Source organism: Malania oleifera, chromosome 2 (genome assembly GCF_029873635.1).
Source record: "Malania oleifera isolate guangnan ecotype guangnan chromosome 2, ASM2987363v1, whole genome shotgun sequence".
Lineage (NCBI taxonomy): Eukaryota > Viridiplantae > Streptophyta > Magnoliopsida > Santalales > Ximeniaceae > Malania > Malania oleifera.
Genome location: NC_080418.1, coordinates 76,597,518 through 76,618,795, shown reverse-complemented (window position 1 = coordinate 76,618,795; position 21,278 = coordinate 76,597,518).

Here is a 21,278-nt window from a genome sequence, read left to right as displayed (position 1 = left end):
ACTAATTTTACCCATAGACCATAATATCCTTCAACACCTGCATTTCCATAATTACTTATATCTCCAAAACATTTCAGTATGTTCTCAAATATTCTTTACTCAACAACCTTAAAAACATAAAGACATAATATTTACATTCCCCAAAATTAACATAGAAATATACCATTTTTTTTTTCTATTTCCCAATAATGCCATAAAAACATCGAGCTTTCAAAGCTCAATCTCGAAGAAATCCTGAAACAGATAAATTCATGTTCGGGTGAGGCACATCTTAGTAAGGGAAGAAACAATATATTAAAGCAGTGTGTGGCCAACATGAGTTTATACATGACATATTATTTAACATTTGAAAATCGTTAACTTAATTTCTGAAATCCTTGAACTTAATCAAACACATGCAAATGTTTAACCCACGAGATTACCCGAGGATAGGGGTGATTGCCCGCCCATACAAGTAGCACCCCTCTGCTATGATATTTAGGCAACCCAAAGGTCGCAGCTAAAGCATACCAGGGTACTCACCTTACTCAGTAAGCCCTCAAGTGATAAATTGATCTTGTACTCACACAATTCATACGAAAGTTTACCGGCGAAGGCCCTAAGGATAGGAAAATCAACTCGCCCATATAAGTAGGTTCCTTCTGCTCTAGTACGTTATGCGGCTACTGCCACATTCGTAGCTACTAGTGCACTTGCCTTACTCAGTAAGCCCTCAGGCGAAAGGTACGCCTTGTCCAATCGTAACATGTTCTACATACATACATACTTCTAATATCATAATACATCATTCTTTCTATCATTATTCAATCATATACATCTGTTCATATTCATAGCTTAACATTGCGTTGCATTTCACTTTAAGTGACTCTTTCCCATTTTACATTATTCACATTTCACATTTCATTTCCATTTCATTCATTTCCCTTTTCATTTCATTTCATTTCATACCCAACATCTTTCAGTTTTCATATATTTATCCAGCATTTTTTAGCTGTCATACATTTACCCAGCATCTTTCAACTGTTTTACCCAGCATTTTTCAGCCGTTACACATTTACCTAGCCACTTTCAGCTATTTTACGTAGCATATTTCAGCTCTTTTACCCAGCATATTTCAGTTGTTTACTCAGCATATTTCAACTGTTTACATGGTTGCATTAACACACACAAGTAGCATATTTCATTTAACATCTTCATACTCAGTTCATTCCCTGTATTTTATGCATCTCATACATATAACATATTTCCACACAACATTCCTATTTACTCATGCCACACAATTTAGCAGTAAAATTCATACATTGCCTGAAAATAAGCCAACCCACAATTAACATTCATATACTAGAAAAATACATTTAATTTCTTGCATAATTATTCTAAAAAATATTTCACTTTCATTAGTTCAATTTCACATATACGTATCTAATAAACAATTCTAAATTCGGAAAATCATAATTTAAATGGTTGACATCTTAAACCCATACTAAAAAATTTACACGTACATATAACACAATCTATTTTTCATTTAATTCATAAAAATTCTGATTTAATATATATATTTTTTCCTTACCTAATTTCTTGTACTACGCCAACAGGGACCCCGAAAAGATGCCTACGGCACTCACCCGAACCCTGGTTCAAAAATTCTAGTTCCATTTAAATTATTCTTGAATAAAATACTATTTAAATATTTCCTAGGGCCATAATTCTTAAATAAACAGTAATACCCGCAAATATACCCAAATTGCCAAATTTTTCAAATCCCACTCTCGCTTTAGAGTAGGGCCTAGAAAACCCCAATTGGAAGTTTACCTACACCAAAATGACGACAACCGTGATTAGGATGATGTGGTGGTACTCGATCGTCGATTTAACCGCATATTAACAGCGAAATTGGGAAAATAGAAAAAAATTACCTTTCCCCAAGAGCAGTGCCTAAGCCGTTCCCATGAAAAATCTGCTCCAGTAGAAATCTCGGCAGCGGAACTAGGAATCCAACGGCACCTTTTGTTTTCCGATCCACTACAAACTCGTGGAGAAATTAAGAGAAGGAGAGAGACGGAGATGGAGGTGGCTGAAGCGTGCAGGAGAATCTTAGGGAGGCGGGGCGTGAACCTCTATGTTCCTTTTGTTTAAAATCTACCCACCTCCTAAAGCTTTGAAACTTAAGGAGGGTTATTTTATATATATATATATATATATATATATATATATATAATATTATATTGTAATAATATATTATATTATATTAATATATGTTAATATGTTATGTTTTGTAATTTTAACTAATGATTAACATTAGTTAGTTAATTACTTAATTTAATTTATTCAATTAAATATCATTTAGTTAATTTATTAATTCAATTAAATAATAATAATAAGTAATTAATTAATTAATAATTTATTTTATTTATTATTATTTTTTTCCTAGTCATTTTAATCATTTTAATTTTTTGGGTCTTTTATAAATTGGGTCTCTCATGATCTATGAAATGAAAAAAGAAAAATGCTACCGTAGAAGCTGAGGCACCAAAGAAGGCTACCAGAATTGCTTTAAAAGTTGGAAAACAAAGGGAGCTCATGGAGGAAGAAGAAAATGATGACGATGATGAAGTTGCTCTCCTTACAAGAAGATTTAGAAATTTTTTGATGAACAAATGAGGTGGCAAACAAAAGGAGAAAGGTCAATCAAGCATAAGGTGCTACAATTGCAAAAAGATTGGGCACCGCATGGTCGACTGCCCTCTCTTCAAAAACAAAGGTAACAATCAACAAGGAGACAAAAAGAAGTTCAAAGCCATGAACGCAACCGGATGGGATGAACTAGATGGAACCTCAACCGACGAAGAAATTGAAGAAGAAGTTGCCAACTTCTGCTTTATGGTGGACGAAGAAAGTGAGGTAAATTCTGACGACGAATACCTTCCATCATATGAAGAATTAGAAGAAAACTGTAGGAAGCTCTACATTGAATTGATAGCTGCCAAAAAGAGAAACAAACTTTTAGAAGAAACTCATGCAAGATGTAAGCAAAAACAAATCTGTTCATGTGATACTTTAAAAGAGGAAAATGAATCTCTTTGCTTTGAAAACAAAAATCTTACTAAGGAGTGTAAAAATTACAAGGAGTCTTTTCAAAAAGAAGTTGGAAGTTTGAAAAAACAGATTATGGGAATTCTTCAAGAAAATTCAAAATTGAAAAATAAGGTGGAAGATCAAAATAATACTATTTACAAATTTACAAATGGTGAAGAAAATTTTGATAAGCTATTTGGAGTCCAAAGATTTGGAATTTTCAAAGAAGGATTAGGGTATGGCTTATCATCATCTAAATCAATAGGTTTTACAAATATTTGTGTTAAAAGAAGCTCTGTGTCAAAGAAAATCCCTGCACCTAAACCAAACCCCTTACATGCTAATAAAGTTTGCTTATATTGCAAAAGAAAAGGTCATGTACGCTTTACTTGCCCCTTCAGGGGAAATAGAGGAAAAAGCATGAAATACAAATGGGTGATTAAGAACACTTACCCCATAAGACCCAAGACAATATGGGTACCAAAACAAATCACTTAATGCTGTGTGCAGGCATGCCTAAATACCAACTCCACAAGAAATAAATGGTTTCTTGATAGTTGCTGCTCAAGACACATGACGGGAGAGGCAAGCAAATTCCTCTCACTTACCTACAAGAAGGAAGGGTTGGTCACTTTTGGAGACAATGCCAAAGGAAGAATCATCAGTAAAGGTAAAATGGGTAATTCTTCCTTGGCTATTGAAAATGTTGCTCTTGTAGATACACTTAAACATAACATATTAAGTATTAGTCAGTTTTGTGATAAAGGGTTAAACATTACATTCCAATCCACCCAATGTTTGATAAATGATTTAAGTGGAAATACCATACTAGTAGGAAAACATGAATCCAACATCTACACAATTGAGTTTGATGACATTAAAACTTGTGACGTTAGATGTTTGGCTGCAACTAATGAAAATTATTGGTTATGACATAGAAGACTAGGTCATGCTAGCATGGATTTACTGCATAGGCTATCATCTAAGGAACTAGTAAATGACCTACCAAAAGATAATTATGTAAAAGACAAAGTATGTGATGCATGTCAATATGGAAAACAAGTTCAATCATCTTTAAAATCCAAGAAAATGATATCCACTTCAAGACCTTTAGAATTGATCCATTTGGATTTGTTCGGACCAAATGATATTGCAAGTATTAGTGGAAAACTATATGCTTTTGTAATAGTTGATGATTTTTCTAGATTCTCATGGGTAATCTTTCTTGCAAACAAAAGTGATACTTGTAATGCCTTCATCCATTTTTGTGGAAAAATTCAAAATGAAAAGACAATGTCAATTGTTCACATCAGGAGTGATAGAGGAAGAGAATTTAGAAACAAAGAACTGGAAGACTTTTGTAACAAAAATGGCTATTCACACAACTTCTCCGCACCAAAAACTCCACAACAAAACGAAGTGGTTGAAAGAAAAAATCGAACACTCCAAGAAATGGCTAGGACAATGCTTAACAAACATAATCTTCCAAAATATTTTTAGGCCGAAGCCGTTAGCATAGCCTGCTATGTTAGTAATCGCGTCATCATTAGATCCAAAATAGGAAAAAACCCTATACGAGATATGGAAGGGTAGAAAATCAAACATTTCACACTTTAAGGTTTTTGGATGCAAATGTTTCATATTAAATGATAGAGATCATCTCGCAAAATTTGATTCAAAATCCGATAAGGTAATCTTTATAGGATATGCCATGAACAACAAAGCATATAGAGTATTCAACAAAGGAACTCAAATTGTTCAAGAATCAACACAAGTTGTCTTTGATGAAACTGAACCTCACACATCTAAAACAACTGTTGACATGGAAGAAGATGATCAAGTCACCACTATTAGAATTGAAAAGGAACTTGAGCAACTTAAGATAAATAATGATCAAGATAAAAGCTGTCAAGACACAAAAATTGATCATCAAGAATCATCACCTCATGAAGAGTCTAGAGAACTAGAAGAAGAAAATTACGAACTCCCTAGAGCTTGGAAATTTGTTAGGAATCACCCAACTGACCTTATCATAGGTAGTCCATCCCAAGGAGTTAGCACTAGATCTCACTTAAGAAGTGGATGTAATCATATAGCTTTCGTGTCCTATATAGAACCAAAGAACTTTGAGGAAGCTGAAAATGATGAAAACTGGATCAATGCCATGCAAGAAGAACTAGCCGAGAGAGATATGTTCATGGTTGATGCCTTGCGCGAAGGTGCTTTCCTCATAAGGCAGGAGAATGAGACATGGGTTCGTTCAAGAACCTAGCTGAGAATTCTCAGTAGCATATGGTTGCTAGTCGTAGACCCCCCAGCCTATCCTCTTATAAACCTAAGGGAGTTTATGAGTTGACTACAAACCATGACCTAGACCCTACCCTGCACTCCATATCTAAAAAGTTAGATCAATGCTTGTTCTGAGGACCACAATCGCATACAATGTCGTGTGTAGAGGTTTGTGCAATCTGCTCGGATCCTTCCCATACATGTTATAATTGTGTACATGTGTCTTCCTAGCCTGATCTTGTTCAAGAGGAAGTGAAAGCCACCCACAATTGGTATAATAGCCTGTCCAACGACCCCTATTATAATACCTACAACCCTAGGTGGAATCAACATCCCAACTTCTCTTGGAGGCCGCAAGCTTTGGGTTTCCAAATCCCAAAGACCTCCACGAGTCCCTAATGCTTCACCTCCTCATCCATACCAAAATTTTCAAAATTATCCTAATTCAGCCCCCATATCTTCAACCTTTCAGCAGTCGTCTCCCTCTCAGCCTAAGTATGACACATTTCAGGAGATGGTGTTGACAGCCCTTAAAAGCATTGAGATTGATCTTCAAATAGATTGGAAACTCCTTCATTCCCACTCCTAGTCCATTGCAAAGTTAGAAGCCACCCTAGGGCAACTACCTACCTCTTTGAGTCAAAGAGACGAAGGAAAATTGCCAAGTCAGCCCTTAGTGAACCCAAAAGGACAATATGGGGTGGAATGTGAACCAGATGCTGGTCCCTCATCATACCCTAAGCAAGCCCAAGCGGTGACCACTCTCCAAAGTGGTAGGATGATAGATAATGAAACTGAGGAGCAATTGAGTGAGGGAGGGAATGAGGAAGAAAATAGGGTAGTACCCACTGCTCATTCTTGCATATTATCTTCCTCTAGTTTAGAACATAAGCCCCTTAACCCCACACCTACCACTGGAAGGACCAAACCTCACTTCACCCCTCATTGGGAATTTCATGTTCCTCCAGTAGCACATCCTGCAGCCCCTCTTACACCTTCCATATTTAGGAAAGAGGCCTCAACTGAGTCTATCTGGGACATGTTTAAGCAAGTAAGGGTTGACAAGCCTCTCCTATATGGCACCAAGCAATCATTTGTGTTCAAAGAGTTCCTTAAGGACTTATCAATATAGGAGCAAGAGTCAAGGGTGCACATGGACGAATTGGTTAAGCAGGTCAAGCACATGAGCTTAATGATATTAGGGCACCTCGTCCCTAAGTTAAAAGACCCGGTTCACCCACCATTTCATGTATAATTGGTGATCACGTCATTGACAGGGCTCTCTTAGATTTAGGGGCAAGTGTGAACATCCTATCATACTTGGCCTACAAAAAACTCAACCTCGGGAAGCTGTAGCCCACTCTGGTCACATTATGGCTTGCTAATCGATCTCTAAAGAAACCCCAAGTGTGGTTGAGGATGTAATAGTCAAAGTGGAAGAGTTCCATTACCCAGTAAATTTCATTGTCTTAGATATGGAACCTTCAACGAATCCAATCCCTGTCTTTAGGACGACCATTCTTAGCCACGACTAAAGCCTGGATTCAATGTAGGGCAAGGATTATGGATATCTTCTTGGGCCATAGGAAGCTTAGGCTGAATATATTTAATACTTCCCAACATCCATTTAAAACCATCAAAGTTGTGGACAAAGACTTGCTTGATAAAATTTTTGGGGAAGTGGCTTCCTCAATTTTGTGGAGGGATCATTGGGATAGTGCACTTCATCCTGAGCATCTCTCCACCACTGAAGTAGGAGACCTTTACAAGCAACCTACTGCAACTCATGATTTGGTCTCCCGTTCAGAGAAAAAGTTGGGGCTATGCAACACCGGGCGTGATGAGGAAAAGGGGGAGGCCAATTTTAACTTTGAACTAGGATGAGTTCGAGATGAGCTTAAGTGCGTCAGATTGAATACTTTAAACTTAGCGCTTCCGGGAGGCAACCCGACGCATCTGGCTGAAGACGGTAAACTTAATGCTTCTTAGAGACAACTCAAGAATTTTTATTTTCTCTTTGAGTCCTTAGATTGTACATTATAGAGTAAGTAGGGTTTAAAGTCTTTAAAATAAACTTTAGAAAAATTGAGGGTGCGGTTAGAAGGACAAACTGCTCGCATAGGGGCGTTCTGGTCCAATCCCTACGCTATGCTGAGATTTGAAAATAATAAGAAGTTTGACCATAGTCGCGACCAGTACTGGGTTGGCGCGTGACCTAGTCGAAGTGGCTATTTTACTAAGTAAAGTCATGGATGCAACCAAACACACCCAACACAAGGACCGGTGCGACTTGGTCAGCACAACTGAAACTCATTTAAAATTTGGCTTCACACTTGACTCTTAAACTCTCACCATCATTGGCCCTCGGTCGAACCTCATTGCTCTCCACTTAACCCTAGTCGCCATATCTCGAGCTCCAGAACCATCGATCTTCCTTCGGCCACTGGACTTCACCTCGCTGTGTTCCCTGCCTAGGGTTTTATCTTCCTACACATCTATACCCCTACATCTTCCATACGCTCTCATCCAAATGAAGCTCCGCTCTGGGACAAAGATTAAAGTGGAGCAAGGCCAGTCCTCACAGACCCCTATGACCAGGCGCATGTATCAGAAGAGAGAGTCACCTGCTTAGAAGCAAGACGAAACTAAAAAGCATGAACCCACAGTGCGAAGGATGCCACCTCCACAGGGAACTCCAGCTTGTGCTCAGGCACTACCCTCAGATCACGTCCTCTTCACCACCCTGGCACCGGTGATTAGGGATGCCATGGTGGAACTCCTCTAAATGATAGTCAAGGCAGTGGTTGCTTCCTTTGATGGCGGGTGTTGCTTGACTCACCCAGTCATCCTTTCTGATTCTGAGTCAGACTCCGCTTAGGAGTTGTCTTCAGAAGCACATTGTGAAATCAATCTGTTTGCTATTTTTCTTGTATTTTATTTTTTTGGTAATGTTTACCATGATTTTGTGGTAGTCCTCCACCATTGTAACTTTGTATACATATTGTACTGCCTTTTTTTCAGTAATGAAATGACATGGCGTTTTTGGTTTCCTTATCTCTATGCTACGGCGTGGTCTTGCATACATGTGGTGTCTGGAATTATGTGTGTTGATACCAGTACACCTTTTGATCCTTATTGCACCCTGCAATGTGTTTCCTTTTCCTTGACTCCCAGGTTCTCTCTTTCAACACTTCAGTGAGGACACTGAAGTTCTAAGTTGGGGGTAGGGAGTAGGTAACACTGCATGACATCTTTTAGCACAAAATGACAAGAATTTAAATTTTTCAGTGAACACATGGAATATGCCATGATTAACACTAATTTATACCCTTTACATACCTGCATATAACCTAGAATTTACATGTTTAGGTCATCACTAATATGACCCTATTATGCTTCTTGACAATGTAGTGGGCTATCTATGTTTAGTTTCCCTTTATATGGCTAATCGAGGGACTGTAACTCTATGTAGGTTGACTAGTGGTTCGTTTGTGTTAATTTGGCTATATAAACTCTTGTATCTACATGGTATCTCATGAGGCTAGAAACACACGTTCACATGACTTGTAGCACTTAGGGGTCCTTGGGAGCACTAAGAGAGCACCCGTGGAGACTATGACACCTTGTGAGGTATTGTTGAGCCATTTTTCGTTCTTTTGAGTTTTGACGTCAACTCAGAGTTTTTGAAACTTAACTTTCCCTTTTTATGGATATTATTTGTATACTAGTATTATTATTGCATTTTCTAGCCTAGAGGTGACATCAAATGGGGACATAGAAACTTAGGTCTTGTAGCCTACTCAAGATGTGAGGGCTGAGCCATCCCTAGAGATAAACTTATTTCATGTCTTATTTGAGCTTAATTTTCATTGGTGGTATGAAGATAACAAAAGAAGTGTAATGATTATCCTAGCTAACTATGAAAAGAAAGAAAATGAAGAATGAGCAGAAGAAGAAAAAGAAATACTCCAAATTAATACCTTCTCCATGCAACTACATTAAAAGTCAAGCTGGAGACACGACACATGTTTTACGTATATAAAGATTCTTTAGCTATTTAATGCCTTAGATGTATGTATGCCTGGTCTTTGAATAAGTTGATCTAGGGTGATCTTGGTTGGATATGGCGAGTAGGTGAGAAGATACTAGGATGAAGGACCTGACACCTTACAAATAGGCTGGACCCTTTTTTAGACTAGTCCACTCCATACATTTAGCGTTTGTTCTTCACAATATGTGGGATGTTTGATCATGACACTCCTCCTCACATATGATGAGTGAACCCATCTTTTGAGTGTGTTTGAGAGTTTACCAGTGAGGCTGAGTCATGAAAACTATTATGTAGGTGTCCTTGGATGTCCTAAGTGTGTCGTGATACAATTTATACATGCTTTGTAATTTCACCTATTTATACTTGAATCTATATGGCTACATTAACTTTAAATTGTATATGTTGGTTGACTTTATGTTGCTATATAATGACGAGACTTGCATAAGTAACTTGCTTCAAAGTTGAATGCATAGAAGAGTTGTAAAGAAATGAGCTCGCATGTAAATTAGGTGATATTTATGTATGTGAAATGGTATATCTGTGTTGCATATGTATTTTCATTTTATGTTCATTGAAATTGGTGTTTGTGGGTATCGCTTTGGAAACCCTCACAAGACTAGAACTCGTCCACTAGGATCAACTTAGGGGTTTAAAGCCTTGTTGCATATGGTAAATGCAACCGTGTTTCCCATGAAAGAGGAGGTAGATAGAATTTAGTAGTTTTCTTAGCTTTTGCTTTGCTCAAGGATTAGCAAAGTGTGTTGACCTCATAGGTCATACCCGATTTTGATAATAACAAATACTCAAGTATTTGATGACTATCTAGTTTGTGTGCAGGGTTATATTAGGAGATAATGTGATGGCACATGAAGTAAAGCCTGAAGACCCTGAAGATTATTTTATGTTGTAATTTATATTATTATTCAATTCAGGTCTGTAATAGTAAATATAGGAAAAAGGTCTGTAATAATCTCTACATATCATGAATATAGGTTTGTTGTAAGCTCACAAACCTTAGAAAGACCTTAGGTCCCTACACAAATGCACAAGATAGTCCCCATAATCACTTACATTATCAGGGGAAAGAATTGAAATGATTTGGACTAAAATACGCCAAATTGTGAGAGGTTGGACGATCAAACCCGTTGTGTTCAAAACACCTTAGGTGCTCGAACTATGGAACGATCAACAAGTTGACCTGAGTTCGGCAAACCGAATTGAAATGAACACACCGTCCATGGGCTACCGAACTGCTGTGGTGACTCTTTTCACCAACTCAGCCAACCGAACATTTACGTTCAAAAGGGTCTATGGTGATCGAACACTTGAGTTTGGTTAACCGAATGATAAACCAGGTGACCGAAACACGGACATAATGAAATTGCCTTAGTTTAGCATACAAAACCTTGATTTGGGCACTCGAACTGTCATGCCCCGAACTCGGTAATGGGACCCAGGGGTGAATTTGTAACCTAACTTGTCCCTGTATTATACAAAACACCAATGATACACTATAATGAATGAGGGTCCTACCCTGTGGGGTTCCCGTGCACCCTATACACATTCATATATATACAGTGGAAAATGTTCTTTCTATACATACATTGTGCCATACCAGAGTCTATACAAAAAGAGTTTAAGCTCCATAATTCAAAACATAACCCAGGTGTCAACCAAAACCATAAATGACAACCTGATAAAGTCCTAGTACTTATGCAAGTACTTCCCGCAGTACACCAACCACTACGCTCCCAACACAAGGACGCTAGTTCTGGTTACTCGAAGGAGTTGAAAAACATGTATGTATGATAGGGGTGAGACACTTCTCAGTAAGGTAGATCCAGGTTATATCGGTGTGTGGCATATGAGTGTTATCATGACATAAAACATACACAGTTTAATACAATTCCAGTATTTTCTGAAAACAGTTCTAGTATAGTATTCATCACACACACACACACACACATAATCAATTAACTAATGCCGTCACACCCTTCGGTCTAAAGCCGACCCGCATTACACGATGTCCCCAGCACACAGTGTGGCCCCAGGCTCCCATGGCGTCGTATCGGTACAATTGGTGGATCCATACCTTCGGTGATTAGCCGGTAAGGCTCACGCCCTCGGATATAGAGCCGGACACTCTTGCCAATCATTGGCAGGTGATATTTCACACCCCGTTCCTATATCTTATTTCAGAAAACCACAACATATGTATGTTCATATAACAAATTAATCCACACTCATTTGGTAATATCAACAATCATGATTTTCAAAGTATAGTTTAAAACAAGTCAAGGCACGACCATCTCCATAACACAATATATCACAATATATTCACGGTTTTCCAACGAAACCAGAGATGCAACCCAATGCCCCCTTTTCCCAAAACTGTAATATGCAAAACCCATAATTTTACCCATTAGATTTCCCAAATGAGTAACCAAGACACACATAGGACTGTGAACCACAGTTCTACCGAGTCCAATTTAAAAAATAATCGATATAAATAAAATCCTCTTACCTTTCCCCAAATATCCAAACCCGAACTCTACGGCTCCTAAACAGCGAACCAAAATCCCAAAACCTACAAATCACAGTACTGAACATGCTCATAATTCCATTCCCTACCAAACTACCAGAATGAAAATGAAAACCGAGCCTTACCTCGATTTTGAGTTAAAACTCAAAAATGCTTGAAACGAAAATCCGTTCCACAAACCTCAAAGAGAATCCTTCCCTGATCCTTGTAGTAACTTCGGATTGTCGATTCTAGTAACGTACGACGAAGAAATCTAAAGAGAGAGAGAGAGAGTGATTCGAGTTCTTAGAGATAGAGAGAGAATTTTGATTTCTTAACTAAGAAGCAACCCAAATGGATATTTATAGCACCTTTAACTCGTCCAAACTCGTCGACAAGGCGGCGTCTTCATCAACGAGTCAACGAAGGGGGTTCGTCGATGAAGCGGTGGCCTCGTCGATGAGCCTGAGATTTCCAGATTTCCCGAAACCCCTCGGCTTCTCCTTGTCGACGAACACCTGCATTTCGTCGCGGAATAACAGAAGGGCCCTCGTTGATGAATTCTAGCTTCATTGATGAAGCCTGCTCAATTACCGTTTTACCCTTTTTATTTATTTATTTATTCCATGTATCAAAGTTTGGGTTCTTACATCCTCTCCTCCTTACAAAAATTTCGTCCTTAAAATTTGAAATCTCTCATTCATGAACTTATTCACACAACCAAACACACACTTAACTCTAGAAAGGACTGGCAGCTATTTACATCGAAGCCCCATCACAATACATACACACTCTCACTTATGGTGGAGGAATACCATGGTTACATACATAAACTAACTTAGGAGTTTACAATAATACACACTCCCAATGACTTACCACCTATCCCAAGACAAAAGTAGGGTAATACAACTTAAAACAACTATGGATACTTCGAGCGTATCTCCGCTTCCAATTCCCAAGAAGCTTCCTCAATCTCGTCATTCAGCCACAATACTTTTACTAACGGTATATCTTTGGTACGTAGCTTCTAAACTTTATGGTCCAGAATCTGAACAGGTATTTCCTCATGTGCTAAAGTATCCCCAATTTCCAAGTTTTCATAACTAATAACATGCGAAGGATGTGACACGTACCTCCTCAACATGGATACGTGAAACACATCATGGATTCTCGAGAGCACTGGGGGTAGTGCAATCTTGTAGGCTACTAGACCCACTCGCTCAAGAACCTTGAATGGTCCGATATACCTCAAGCTCAACTTGCCCTTCTTTTTGAACCTCATCACCCCTTTCATCGGAGTGATCCTTAGAAATACCTTACCCCCCACCTTGAATTCCAAATCACGGCAGTGAACATCCGCATAACTCTTCTACCTACTCTGAGCCGATTTAATCCTATCCCGGATCATACCCACCTTCTCAGATGCCTGTTGCTTGAGTTCAGGTCCTAACACCTAACGTTCACCAATCTCATCCCAATACAGAGGAGACCGACACCTCCAACCATACAGAGCTTCGAACGGTGCCATCCTAATACTAGCCTGGAAGCTATTGTTATAGGCAAACTCTACTAGTGGCAGAAACTGCATCCAACCACCTCTGAAGTCTAACATGCAAGCTCGTAACATATCCTCCAAGATCTATATTGTTCTCTCTAACCGTCCATCAGTTTGGGGGTGGAACGCTGTACTGAAAGTAAGCTTCATCCCTAATGCTTCTTGCAGGCTCTTCCAGGAACGAGAGGTAAACCTCGGGTCTTGATCTGACACAATGGACACCGGTACCCTATGCATTCTAACTATCTCATGCACGTACAAGTCTACTAGCCTACTCAAAGGGTAGCTAACCTTCATCAGTAAAAAATGAGCAGATTTTGTCCTATCCACGATCACCCAAATGGCATTCTGCTCGTGAAATGCTGGCGGCAGTCCAATCACAAAATCCATGAATATATGCTCCCATTTCCTCTTCGAAATAGCTAAGGGCTGTAACGGTCCTGCAGACCTCTGATGTTCATCTTTCACCTGCTGACACTTCAGAAATTCCTCCACAAACTGAGCAATCTCCCTTTTCATACCACTCCACTAGAAGGTCTCGCGCAAATCCGGATACATCTTCGTGCTACCAGGATGTACCGTATACAACGAACAATGTGCTTCCTCCAGAATCGTCCTTCTGATCTCATCGTCATTTGGAACACACATCCCGGTTTCAAACCTTAACACACCTATCTTAGAGATGTTAAAGTCTGTAGCCAACCCCTGTTGCACTTTCTCCACAATCTCAATTAACACCTCATCACTAGCTTGCGCGACTTTAATACGCTCAAACAAAGTCGGTTGAATCACCAAACTAGCAATGAAAGCCTGATGATCACTGTACACCAACTCTATACCAAGGCTTTCCAGATCCCATCTAATATGATGTTGAGCTACAACTACTGATACTACCACATGCTATGACTTCCGACTCAACGCATCAGCCACCATATTGGCTTTCTCCGGGTGATAACTGATGGTGCAATTGTAGTCTTTAATCAGCTTAAGCCACCTCCCCTACCTTATGTTCAACTCCTTCTATGTGAAAAAGTACCTGAGGATTTTATGATCAGTGAAAATCTTGCACTGAACACCATAAAGGTAGTGTCGCCAGATCTTTAGTGCATAAACTATAGCAGCTAATTCCTTATCATGTGTAGAGTAATTCTTCTCGTATTCCTTGAGTTGTAGAGAAGCATAAGCTATTACCTTACCCTATTGCATAAGCACACATCCCAAACCCTTCAGAGACACGTCGCTATAGATCACAAAACCACTATCCTTCGAAGGAATGGTCAAAACTGAAGCAGTAACCAACCACTGTTTCAGCTTCTGAAAACACTACTCGCAATCCTCAATCCAATCAAATTTCACCTCCTTCCTGGTCAATCGTGTCAAAGGTCCAGACAATTTAGAGAATCCCTCCACGAATCGATGGTAATAACTCGCTAGTCCTAGAAAACTTCAAACCTCCTGCACACTCTTCGGTCTCACCCAATCGACCATAGCTTCGATCTTTCTAGGATCAATTGAGATACTACCTTTAGACACCACATGACCTAAAAATGTGACCTGATTCAACAAGAGCTCACACTTCTTCAACTTGGCATACAACTTCCTCTCCCGTAGAACCTGTAGCACCAACCTCAGATGGTTTTCATGCTCTTTCAAACTCCTCGAGTATACCAGAATGTCATCAATAAATACCGTTACAAACTAATCCAGGTACTCATGGGAAACCCTATGCATCAGATCCATGAACACTGCCAGAGCATTCGTCAACCCAAAAGGCATGACTAAAACTTCATAGTGGCCGTATCTGGTTCGGAAAGCAGTCTTCGCAACATCTTCAGATCGAACCCTCACCTGATGATACCCTGACCGTAGGTCAATCTTTGAAAAGACCTACGTCCTCCACATCTGGTCAAAGAGACCATCGATACGAGAAACAGGTAACGATTCTTCACAGTCACCTTGTTGATCTTATGGTAATCAATGCACATACACATCGATCCGTCCTTCTTCTTCAAAAGCAAAACTAAAGCTCCCTAGGGCAAAACACTCACTCGGATAAAGCCCTTGTCCAGTAATTCCTACAATTGCCCCTTCAACTCTTGAAGTTTTTCTGGATCCATACGGTATGGAGCTTTAGAGATCGGTGCCTTACCAGGCAACAACTCTATCGCAAACTCCACCTCACGATCCGGAGGTAAACCGGGTAAGTCTTCGGGAAACACATCCGGGAACTCATTAACCACTCGAATATCCTCAAGCTTGAACTCATCCTGCGGCGGTTCCCTCATGCAAGCTAGGTATCCTTGACATCCATCTAAGAGTAACCTCCTCGCCTGTAATACCGATAGAACCTGTGGCGTTGAATGCTCACACGATCCTACAAACTCGTACTCCTGCTTCGCAGAACGTCTGAACACTACCACCTTTCCACGATAGTTGATCACAACATAACTGGAGGATAACCAATCCATCCCCAGTATGACATTGAACCCAGACATGTTGTATACCACAAGATTTGCCTGTAGTAGTCTTCCATGAATTACCACTGGGCAGTCTTCTAACATCCTCCTACAGAACGATACACTCCCAGATGGTGTAGCTACAGACAATTCTTCATTCATGACTCGGGTCTCAACCCTACATAGTTTTACAAAATTAACAGATATAAAGGAGTGGGTTGCACCCGAATCAAATAAAACCACAACTTTATTTAAAAGCAACATCATAGTACCTGTCACCACATTCCTTACATGCTCAGCATCCTTTAGAGTAAGTGAGTATACCCTTGCCAAAGCTGTGTTCGCTTGATAAGTTCTCTGGGACACCTGATTCAATTCTGACTCAAAGCGGGCGTACCCCTCTTTGATGCGTGACAATCTCGAGCCATGTGACTTGACTGACCACAGTTGTAGCAGTTTCCCCCAAACGGCTGGCATTCAATGCTATGCCATCTGTGGCACCTGATACAATGATCACCCGACTGACTTGCTTGAGAACTCTGGCACCTAGTTTTCTGACGGTAACCTGAGCCCTTATTCTTCTTCTTTCATAATCCTTGGCGAGATCCAGGCTAAGAACTAGAAGGTGCTGGCCTCTTCTTCAGTTCCTGATCCAACTCATCCTCCCGGATGCCGATCTCGATCATTGTGGCCTTATCCACTGAAATCAAATATTCACGAATCTGAAGCATGCCAACTAATATGCAGATGTCCTTCCTTAGGCCCTTATTGAACCTTTGAGTCTTCTTATACTCATTCGAGATCAAACACGGTGAGAAATGGGATATCTTTATATACCAAGAAGTATACCCCTACACCGTCATACCTCCCTATGTCAGAGTAGAGAACTCATCTTCCTTTGCATCATGTATGAAGACCGGGAAGTATCTCTCAAAGAACACTTCCTTGAAAAAGCTCAATGTCATCTCTGTAGGACAGGCTCTCTGATTCTCTAGCAGACTCACCGTAGTCCACCAATGTCCTGCCTCCCCAGACAGTTGGAATGTAGCGTAGAGGACTCTTTGCTTATCTATGCAGTGTAGGACCTCCAGAATCCTTTCAGTCTTCTCGACCCAGTCCTCCACTATCATCATATTGGGTCCTCCTGCAAACGTCAGAGGCTACATACGTGTGAACCTCTCGATGGTACACCCCGCAGCAGTAGGAGAGCATTTGTGCCTCCTAACACTTCGCCCGATCTCCCGCATAACCTGCCTCGTTAATCCTCGAGGCACAGATGGAGACTCATCGCTCGCAGTCTCCTCAGAGCCACTTTCCAAGTTGTTATCCTTGGGCTCCATTTTGGAAACAAAATAGGATTCGGTTAGAATCCCTATGTCATAAACAGTTTACGCAATCATTAACATCTAATCATATGAACTACCATCTCATAGGTCCAAGTTTGTCCTATCCCTTCAATACGAAAATCATCAATGGTTTGCCGTGATTTTACTGAAATCATCATTCCAGGAAAAACACAGAACACCACCAACGAGTCCCTGTCTAATAACAAAACAACCCTCGACCTACTTTACCTATTTTCTACCTCCTATACTCTAGTATATACACATAGCTACACCTAACCAAGTCTAAAAGACCTAACAACCTGGTTAGCTTTAATACCACGCTATCACGCCCCGAACTCGATAATGGGACCCAAGGATGAATTTGTAACCTAACCTATCCCTGTATCATACAAAACACCAATGATACACCATAATGAATGAGGGTCCGACCGCGTTGGGTTCCCCTACACCCTATACAAATTCAAATATACACAGCAGAAAATGGTCTCTCTATACATACATTGTACCATACCAGAGTCTATACAAAAAGAGTCTAAGCTCCATATTTCAAAACATAACCCAGGTGTAAACCAAAACCCAAAATGACAACTCGATAAAGTCCTAGTACTTACACAAGTACTTCCCACTATACACTGACCACTACGCTCCCAACACAAGGACACTAGTTCCGGTTACTTGAAGGACCTGAAAAACATGTACGTACGATAGGGGTGAGACACTTCTCATTAATGCAGATCTAGGTTATATTGGTGTGTGGCATATGAGTGTTATCATGACATAAAACATACACAGTTCAATATAATTCCAGTATTTTCACAAAATAGTTCTAGTATAGTGTTCATCACACACACACACACACATGATCAAGTAACTGATGTCGTCACACCCTTTGACCCAAAGCCGACCCGTATTACATGGCGTCCCCAGCACATGGTGTAGCCCCAAGCTCCCATGGCATCGTACCAGTATAACTAGTGGATCCACACCCTTTGGTGATCATCCGATAAGGCTCACGTCATCGGATATAGAGTCGAACACTCTTACCAATCATTGGCAGGTGATATTTCACACCCTCGGATATAGAGCCGGACACTCTTTCACAACCTGGAACAATTTGGAATCCCGTTTCTCATTTCAGAAAACCACAACATATGCATGTTCATATAACAAATCAATCCATACTCATTTGGTAATCTCAACAATCATGATTTTCAAAATATAGTTTAAAACAAGTCAAGGCATGGCCATCTCCATAACACAATATATATCACAATATATTCACGGTTTTCCAACGAAACCAGATATGCAACCCAATGCCCCCTTTTCCCAAAACTGTAATATGCAAAACCCATAATTTTACCCGTTAGATGTCCCCAAATTAGTAACCAAAACACACACATGACCGTGAACCATAGTTCTACTGAGTCCGATTTCGAAAATAACCGATATAAACAGAATCCCCTTACCTTTCCCCAAATATCCAAAACCGCACTCTAGGACTCTTAAACAGCGAACCGAGTTCCCAAAACCTACATATCATAGTACAAAACATACTCATAATTCCATTCCCTACAAAACTACTGGAACGAAAGTGAAAATCGAGCCTTACCTCGATTTTGAGTCAATACCTGAAAACGCTTGAAATGAAGATTCGTTCCACAAACCTCAAAAAGAATCCTTCCCTAGTCCTCGTAGTAACGTCTAATCGTTGATTCTAGCAATGTACGACGAAGAAATCTAGAGAGAGAGAGAGAGAGAGAGAGAGAGAGAGAGAGAGAGAGAGAGAGAATGATTCGAGTTCTTAGAGAGAGAGAGAGAGAATTTCAATTTCTTAGCTAAGAAGCAACCCAAATGGATATTTATAGCACCTTTGACTCAACCAAACACATTGACGAGGCGGCATCTTTGTCGACGAGTCAACGAAGGGGGTTCGTCGACGAAGCCGTGGCCTCGTCGACGAGCTTGAGATATTTGAATTTCCCGAAACCCCTTAACTTCTCCTCATCGATGAACACCTGCATTTTGTCACTGAAAAATAGAAGGGCCCTCATTGACGAATTCTAGCTTTGTTGACGAAACCTGCTAAATTACCATTTTACCCTTCTCTTATTTATTTATTCCATGTATCAGGGTTCAAGTTCTTACATGAATGATCAAAAGAGCCCTTTTTAATTGAGTCTGTTTAGGCGACCAAACCATGGTTCAGCCACTTGAAAACTCTCGGGTTGTTTATTTTTTACCAAGGTTAAAATTGGTTAAACGAGGTTATTTTTTATAAATGACTTTTAAACAATTCTAATAATTCCCTATGAGTCCTTAACTGTCATAAATTTGGCTACTTCTATATATTGGGTCTCATTTGTGCAAATTAGCAAGAGATTAAGAAAAATCATTAGCAAAAATCCTCTCAAACTCAAAAAGCTTATTTTGCCTATTCTTACTCAAATCCTCTTATACACTCATTCCTTTGATTAATTCTAGTATTGTGAGAGTGCTTATTATGTTGTTGCTTTATTGTAGATTGCTCAAATACTCTCATTAGATTGCTTATTGATTGTTATTGATTTTGGAGAGTTAAGCAAGAGTTAACCTACAGATTTAACTTGATAAAATCCTGTGTTGAGAAAACTCATTAGCTTGAGGATCTTAGCATTGTTATTGCAGAATCCGAAAGCAATAATTTTTGTATGCAAAATATTTTACAAGCTATATTTTTCAAACAACTCTTGTGCTTATTTCATTAAGGAAAATATTTTTGAGTTGATTTGAATATTGTTGCTAGCATCTTTGAAACCCTAATCTATTATTGAGATTTATTATATCTTGTTTCAAAGATTAACTTGTTAGAACACTCTTGAGCATATTTGAGATTATACATTGCTGAATGTTGCTTGCACAAGATCACATCACTGAGCTTACAATTCCTATATTGTTGATGTGTGGTTGATTGATATTGCTACAAATTTGCTTGTGTAATAAGTATTTCTATGTATTTAAATTTCATATATTTTGTATTCCAGGCATGAGCTTGAAGAAAGAGAGTAGCCCTGTGGAATAGTCCCGGATTGACTTAGACCCGGTTAGGAAAGTTAGGTGCACCATCCTAGTAAGGTGTAGTTTGAGGTTAGCTTCGTAAATTGACCTAATTGTGACCGGTGCCGCTCCACCTATTAAGTGAGCATTAGTGGAATCCTCAGGCTTGTGAGCTAGAGGCGGGGACGTAGGCACAATTGGCCGAACCTCGATAACATATTGTGTGTGCACTTTACTTTTCCATAATTTATTTTTTGCACGTGTATGTTATTTTTTGAATGTCACGCATGATTTATTTTCTGCATATTATCTGCACATTTGGGTTTATGTGTATATAGAATGACACTAGGTTGTGAAATACTACTATTGGATTAGTTAAACCTAGGAGAGAAATTTTAAATACCCAATTCACCCCCCTCTTGGGAATACACCAAGGCTAACAGTTGGTATCAGAGCGTCATAGCATTGACTTACACGTTTTTGCTAAAGATTAGGATGACTAACATTGGTGTATCCCCATTCGGAGAGGGGCAATTACCTTCTAGTCCTCCATTGTTTTGTGGTGTAAACTACACCCACTGAAAAATTCGAATGAGCATTTTTATAAAATCTATGAATTGGAGGGCTTGGTAGGTGATTGATAAAGGAATTTGTGTGCCATTAGAAAATTATATTAATTTAATGCATGCAAATTCACATGCCATTGATTTATTGAACTGTGCTTTAGATACTAATATTCTTCTTGATTATGGCATGTAGTAGTGCACTTGAGATCTGGGCTGAGCTTGAAAAGAAGTATGGAGAGACCCGGGAAAAGGAGACCACCACTCCAGAGATGTCATGCTCAGATGGTCAGGGAGTGGTAAATGATAGGGAAATGGAAATAACAGAATGTGAGGTATATGATTCTCTCTATAACTCGATGGATGATTCTTGTGTTGAATGTTGTGTT